We start from the raw sequence: 7,748 nt of genomic DNA on the forward strand, positions 1-7,748 counted from the left end.
TTTATCCATCTCATACGGTTTACGAAGTATTTCTAATTACAAAGTTACACTCAAAGTTCTACGTAAATCTTCACGTGGGTCATTTCATATGGAATTGGATATTCAACATATCAAAAATTATCAAAAATAAGTTTTAAGCAGGAAGTCAATTATCTATTCTGACATTCGCATTTTCATTCTCATTCACTTTCACCTTAGCACAGTGGTCTGGATTAGGAATTTACTATTCAAAATCCCCCACAGCCTGCAATTCTCAACCGAATATCAATTTTCTTGTATAGAAAGGACCAGCAATATATGAAAAACAGCGACTATGTATTAGATTTTTCAAGTTTTATCATTTTTATTTTGAATATACAATTTTAAATTATATTTTTCTGAAAAAGAATCTTCTAACCTCGCTCTACTGGGATCGATGTTACACAGAAAAAAATGTATGCGTAAAAAAGTTACGAAATAGTAGCTGTCATTCCACATATTTTTGTTCCTTGAAAAAAGTTTCTAACTTTTTCGGTTTTCGAGATAATCACAAAATTGTTACTTTTTGACCAAATTGAAAATCATTATATTTTTCTGTTCCGCTCGCTCTAACTTCTTCAATAATAGGAATATCGGAATGAAATTTGTAGAGAACATGAATATAACTGTTTCGAAAATGACAGTAATGATGACATTTTTTTTTTACTAAACATTTTTTATCAATTTATTCCCGACTCAAGTCGTAAATTACGCATTGACACTTTCAAACGCTTCGTTTCGCTGACGAATTTCGAAAAAACTGAAATTTATCGCTACCAAAAATTCGAAGAGGGTTCATAGAAGTTTTTTGAAAAACAACAAGTAATTCTGACTTGTAGTTTACGAATAACAAAAATAATAACTACCTGATGCTCGACCGATGCACGTGCGATCTTGTTTTAAACATGTGTCTAGCGGAAGTGAAGATCCAGTTGATGCAGTCAAAATAATAATTTCACAAAAAACAATATTGAATCATATGGTTAGACAATCCCGAAGAATAAATTATCTGTATTAATAATAACATTGAATTCATATAAGCAGAAAAATAAATATTTATTGAAAATGCGATCAATTTTTCACATTTCCAAATATACTATAAACTTTCCAAGAAATAAGCAATAGAAAGAATGGAAGAAAGGATATTGTCAACCTTCTTTATGCTCCTGTATTCTATTTTCCATATAAGGTAAATGGAAGCAAATCGTATTTTGTTTTGATCGTGGTGTCAACAGGCAAGGTCTTCGCCTTCGCTAGGCACATCCTTAGAACAAGCTGGCACGTGCATCGGTCGAGCGTCAGGTCTTTATTTAATTGTTATTGGTAAACCACAAGTTAGAATTACTTGCAGTTTTCCAAAAAAATTCTTTGTACCCTCCTCGAATTTTTCGTGACGAAAAGTTTCACTTTTTTCAAAATTCGTCAGCGAAACGAAGCGTTTGAAATTGTCAATGCGTAATTTACGACTTGAGTCGGAAATAAATTAATAAAAAATGTTTGGAGAAAAAATCAAAATTTCATTATTCATGTCACTTTCGGAACAGTGATATGCATGTTTCATACAAATTTCATCCCGATAGTCCTATTATTAAAGTTAGAGCGAGCGGAACGCAAAAATATAATGATTGTCAATTTTGTCAAAAAGTAACAATTTCGTGATTCTCTCGAAAACTAAAAAGGTTATAAACTTTTTTCAAAGAACAAAATTATGTGAAATGCAATTTCCTATTAAGATATGCTTCATTTTTTGAAGCATATCTTAATAGGAAATTTACTTGAAAAAAATCAAGAACGAAAATAACCAAGAGGCCAACTGAAACCAAGGCATTTCGCGCGTGTCCCGTTTTGATCACGGGAGGCTCAAATGGTCGGTTATTGATGTATTTTCGTAAATAATCAGAAAATTTTTAAGAAAGCATTTGTGCTTTCTTGTGCATTTAAGGGGTAAAAGTATTTTTACAAGAATTAAAGCAGATAAAATTCTTCGTAAAACTAAAAAAAAACCGTTCTCTCACCAGTTTAGGAGTTACGGCCTTTCAATAAACCCCGATTTTTTCAATTTTTTGCCAAAAATCGCGTTTTTTTAAAAATAAATATTAAATAATTTGTCCTCAATAAATAAACAAATGTTTAAGTAAATAAAATTTCCATCACGCATCCACTGTGTTTTTTCATAGATTAAAAATTGTTATTTCATCATTTTTAATAAACAGATAAATAAATTTTTAAATAAATAAATTTCTTTCACCTATAGAATGTGCAGTTTTTGAATTTTGTACAGTAATTTTTGTTACGGAGGTTTATTATAGATTAAAAATCCATAAAACCCTCCCACGATCATGCTTACTATGAATGATTTTATTCACAGTCAAAGCATAATGTCAACTCTAGGTCTAGGTTTGCAAAGTCAGTCTTCAAAGTTGTACAGAATACAGTCATTATAGAAATTTCCGTTTCATTTGCCAAGTCAGATTTTGAACAGCATTATGAAAACTTATAGAAACGAGAAATTATTATTAATTGCAGTAGAAAATTTAAAAAAAATGCATATTCTATGGTTGATGGAAATTTGTTTATTTTAAAATTTATTTATTTATTAAAAATGATGAAATATTAATTTTTAATTTATAATGAACATCCCTTATAGAAATTCCAATAAAAATGGCAAAAAATGCAGGCTTGATGGGTGATGGAAATTCATTTATTTAAACAATTGTTTATGTATTGATTCAAAATAATTAAGTATTTGACTTAAAAACTTATATGTTAAGAAAATGGTCGTAGTTTTGTTCCGCGGTGCGATTTAGTCACCGAATTGATTAAGGGTGCACTTTGCAAGGTCATTCTCATTCACTCGTGGCCTATTGGGGTAATAAAATTTTTATTAAGTTACGCAGAATTAAAGCCTCTTGTATTCATTCTCTAGAAACTTTCTTTTGTAACAACCCCGAAACGAGCTATTTACAAAAAAACTGAAGTCAGGGCATTTACCTGTAAATTCAGGTCGAAATAGGTCACCTTTGGCCATTAAGATTCCTAGCTACAAAGAAACCAAAACAAGTATGTGATTTTGGGCAAAAAATAGAATAATTGGAGTTCTTTGAAAGGCTGTAACTCCTAGACACCTAGACTATTCTTAAAAGAACCAAGTTTTTTTCTGTTTTACGCAGAATTGTATCTGCTTTGATTTTTGTAAGAACACTTTTATCGCTTACCCTAGCGGAAGAATCAGAAAGAATCGGAAAGAAAGTACCTTTCCGATCCTTTCCGATTTCTATGTGAACTTTGCTTCTGTTTCTTTCCGAACGCTTTCTCTTTGCGAAGCTTTCCGATGCCTTTCCAAACTTTTACGAAGTGTCCCATTCCGTTTACTTCTTTCTGAACCTTTCCGATTTCTTTCCGAATAAATATAATGAAATAGATGCTAACCAGAGGGACACTCTGCACTGATCGTAAATAAATCGGAAAGAAGTAGGAGAACGGGACATGCGTAAGGAATCGAAAAGATTCGTGGGACAGCTGGACGTTCGGACACACACTTTTTTTGTATGTTAATTTAAAAAAGTTTCAATTTAGCAAAATGTGATTAATTTGCATAGCGCTTAGGAATTAGTAACTATTTTTTCAGTGTTAGATTCCCCCGGCTTTTTTCCTAGGATCAGAAATATTTTGTCTTCAAAATCTGGGAAACGATAACGAACATGCTAACGGACGTCCCCGCACTTTTTTTTCAAAAAAATTTTGATATTTCTAACAACGTGTGTGTGTATTTCGAGGATATGTGTGTTACGATTCTCCCAAGCGTTACTTTTAAACTACACAATATTTTTGGCCGAAAACTTTGGACTTACAAATAGACATAATGCGTACAATTTTTATTTAGCACAATACATTTTTTTTCTTATTATCCCCCAAAAAAGAGTCCGGGGACGTCCGTTATGATATTTTATGGTATCACCGAATTCAGTTTTTAAAAATTTTCATTTTTTGGAAAAAAGCCGGGGGAACTGTACCCGATTGACGAAACGATGAAGTACCACATGCCCTTAAGAGAAAAAAAATGTCTCCCCCGGAAATTACAGGATAAAAGTACCAGATGACTAGAATATAACCTCAATGGCTGCGTGTTTTTACACACTCTTTGTTTTATGTTTGGAAACTGTCGAGTCAGCAGATCGACAGTTCGAATCCTCAGAGTTGTGCGAATTTATAAATATAATAAAATCTTGATCGATAGTTTTGATTTATATTTCCACAGATCATGGAATGACATCTATACTGATCTATAGTAACTAGCCTGCTGATAATACAGATTCCCTTAAATTTTATATAAATATTTAAAAAAAATAAGACATTTTAAAATATTTTGTATCTTTAAATAAATTAATTTACCATAAAGTCATTTCTCTCTCAGGATATAGGCGTGACTCACTCGGCGAGGATTGGAGTAATATGAGGAAGGAGGTATAGATTTTTTAGATTGATCTAGAATTCTCGCATGATTTATTTTAATAATACGTTTGTTCCGCAACACTGCTCTGACCCAGGTTGCTTAATATTCTCTCTAGCGATCATCCCAAGTGAAGATCCTCAAAAAGACATCATGTAAAGTTCCCCACTAGGGCCCATTAGTATCCAAAGACTTTTCTTCTAACGACATTTACCCCACTGACACGCTTGCTCATGCATTTATTATAAACTATTTGTCGCCATACTTTACTGTCTTTGCATACCTCTTTAGCTTCCTTCACGTCCATGCATTTTTTCATGCATTTTTTCCGTGTTCTGCCTTTAGGCACACTGCCATTTACTTTGCCCTGATGTACTTGCTTCGTTAGTCGTTCATTTTCATTGTCTCAAGATGCCCGATCCATTTTAACCGATTTCTTTCCCATACCTCAACTAGTGTCTTCTGCGCCACATTTTTTAAAGATTATCTCGTTACTTACTTTGTCCATCAGTTTTTTCCTGCATTATTTGATACATTTTACGTCTGGTAACGGGCCCTGTCCTACCGATAACATTCTTACCTTCGGTCATGCACCAATCTACACGGAAAAAATCTAGGCAGGCGGTGTTACAGGATAAACAAGCTCCTAGTGTCATCTGATCTATTAATGGCCTCTTTAAAAAAATGAAACTAGAATGAAGTTAAAATGGATCCTGAATTTATTGAAATGATTGACAAGTACAACTTGGAAGCTATCAGGTCTACAAATTAATTCAGTGCCTTTACTTTAATGGCTTGTAACTCTTGTTCTAACTGCAATTGTTTCCCGCTCCGAGGTAGATATAAGGGGCGAGCCTTAAGCTTTAAAGCACAATATAATAGGCGCCGATCCTACGGACTTTACCTAAAAAATCATTAATCAATAACATGGCGTCCGACAAGGAACATTTGAGACACTGCAGGTTCTTTGCATTCCCATTGAAAAAACGCAGCTAAGGCGACAGAAATTATTTTCTCAACCTTAAGAGAAGGTGCGGTGATACGTAAAATGTGTAAAAAGTGATTTAAGAAATTTAGCAATGATGATTTTACAATTGGAATCCAAAAAAGCATAAAATGTCTCTAATGCTCCTAGACGGGCGAGATTCTCTTCACTAATGATTTTTGAGGTTATGTCCGCAAGGGCAGCCACTTATCATATTGTGTTTTAAAGAAAGAGATTCGTCCTTCAAAACTACCTTAGGGCGGAAAAATTAAAATTTGCCCAAGAGTTACAAGACATCAAAATAAAGGCACCGAATTAATTTGCAGACCTAATAATTCTTATGAAACATCAGAAAACATAACCACTGATACCATTCGAAGACAATAATAAAAGAAAGATTACTTTCTGTCAATAAATAGTCAAACTATGCATTAGTTTATAAAACTTATTTATAAAATAAACAAAACGTTATGGCACTGGTCGTGACTACCGACGTGGTTGAACAGGCTACAGAATTTTTGATTAACAGTTTTTATATGCGGGGGAATTTTGTATACATTTTCTTTACAAATAAACTAGAAGCAGTTGTGTTTCGGATTTTTTAAGTGGTTCGAACGGTTTCTGTCAGAAAACTGGAATTTGTGAACTTCTTGTCAACGTTAGTTTTGTACTGACACCTACTATCATGATGACCTGCGATGTCTGCAGTGTTGCGATCACGAGAGGGGCCCCTGGATTATTATTATTCGAAAAATGTAGCATTTTAGTGCACACAGGATGCATGAAGGAAGGAGACAAGGTCAAATAGAGTCTTAAGAAGTGGTTTTGTAGTACGTACTTAATTTTGGCGTCGAAATAAATCGCTCGACGAGAAAGAAAAACTTCTTCAACATTAGAGACAACAAAGTCTGCTACCGATGACATCACAGGCCAGGGACGTCCATTGCCACTCTGGATCCCGGGGTCAATGAGGCTCTAGTAAAATCAGTAACGAACGTTCGAGAGGCATTCCTTAAGCAAATGACTACGTTATTTGAGAAGTTTTAGAGTAAATCAGATACCTTAATTAATAGCATGAAGTAAAATATTATATAAAAATCTCGCCGCATTACTACGGTTGAGACGACTGTTCTGACCAATATCTCTGATATTCAAGAGCTGCAAGAAGTTACCAAAAAACTCTGAGTCAATGAAAATAAATTGAATTCGCAAGTGGGGCACTAGGAGCGCAAATGTAATTTTATGGAGCAGGCTTCTCTAGCTAACATCGTATAAATCCATGGTTTGTCTTTCAAACAGGAGAGGACCTTTCAGCTGTCATGAATCAAATTACGACCGGCGGCCAGGTCTTCTGTCGTAAGGCGGAAGGATAAACGAGAATTATACTTTGCCATTTTCACGATCTTGATAGATTCGCTAGCAATCAGTGTATGCACGTAGAATTATCTTTCAGAACAATATCATCATTCTAAGTAAACATACTGTTTTTAAAAAGTTGAATTGAGTTTCTTCTTACCCTTTTTTGGATTCTACCTTTTTATATTTATTCCTGCTTATGTGTATTTTGTTTGGCATATTTTGGTTAGAGGTAAATCCAAATGCTACATTGAGGTATTCACTACAATTTATTAGTAGGTTATGCGGAAACAAATGTTCCACACTTTATAAAGGGGTACATTTCGTTATTTAGCAAATCTTTTATTTTTTTTCACTTTAAAAAATTTACGCTATGGCTTTTCACACTACATGTTCTAAGTGGGACGATGGTCGTGAGGGCTAAAGCGTAGGCTCTGGACCCACTCCTTCGGCTTGCGGGTTCGATTCCCGCCTCGCACTCTGGAAGAGTCTCGGTGGCCCATGCGGTGAACACTAGCCTAGCAAGGGGTTGTTCATCTCCGGAGAGTCGTGGGACCGGTACCTCTAGAGAAAAAGGTTTTCTCTAAGTACTTAAGGCTGTTGCTCTTGGTGGTTCGGAACCCTTCTTAAACTGTAGGTCCCCCTTCCACAACCAAGTAAGTGTGTGGAGGGTGTGTAAAGGAATAGAGAAGGTGTAAGAAAAATGTAAACCCTTAGGGGACACATTAGAAGCTTCCATTCCACTACATGTTCTAAATATCTTTGGTTTATATATATCCCCTTGCGAGTAGTCTGGCTTGCTTTAGTTTTAAACTTTTACAGCAACTCTATACTTTAATACGAGCTTCATCTTCTAGAAAATAATAACATATATCGGGATTTAAACTGTTGATTCATCTAGTGGACAAGTTAAGCTTTTGCCGCGGAGATAACAGAAGG

General features: G+C 34.5%; 1 protein-coding gene across 11 annotated transcripts in view; it reads right to left on the reverse strand.

Annotated features, from left to right (window-relative positions):
- LOC117170683 (zinc finger protein 600-like) overlaps positions 1-7,748 on the reverse strand; it is a 168,495-nt gene that overhangs the window by 72,855 nt on the left and 87,892 nt on the right. Inside the window, exon 1 of one of the 11 annotated variants that reach the window (XM_033357646.1) lies at positions 6,292-6,309. The exons of the other annotated variants lie outside the window; for them this stretch is intronic. The gene's annotated coding sequence lies outside the window, so the exon portion shown is untranslated. Of the gene's footprint in view, positions 1-6,291; positions 6,310-7,748 lie in introns of those variants that run through there. 11 annotated transcript variants of the gene reach the window in all.

Source organism: Belonocnema kinseyi, chromosome 4 (genome assembly GCF_010883055.1).
Source record: "Belonocnema kinseyi isolate 2016_QV_RU_SX_M_011 chromosome 4, B_treatae_v1, whole genome shotgun sequence".
Lineage (NCBI taxonomy): Eukaryota > Metazoa > Arthropoda > Insecta > Hymenoptera > Cynipidae > Belonocnema > Belonocnema kinseyi.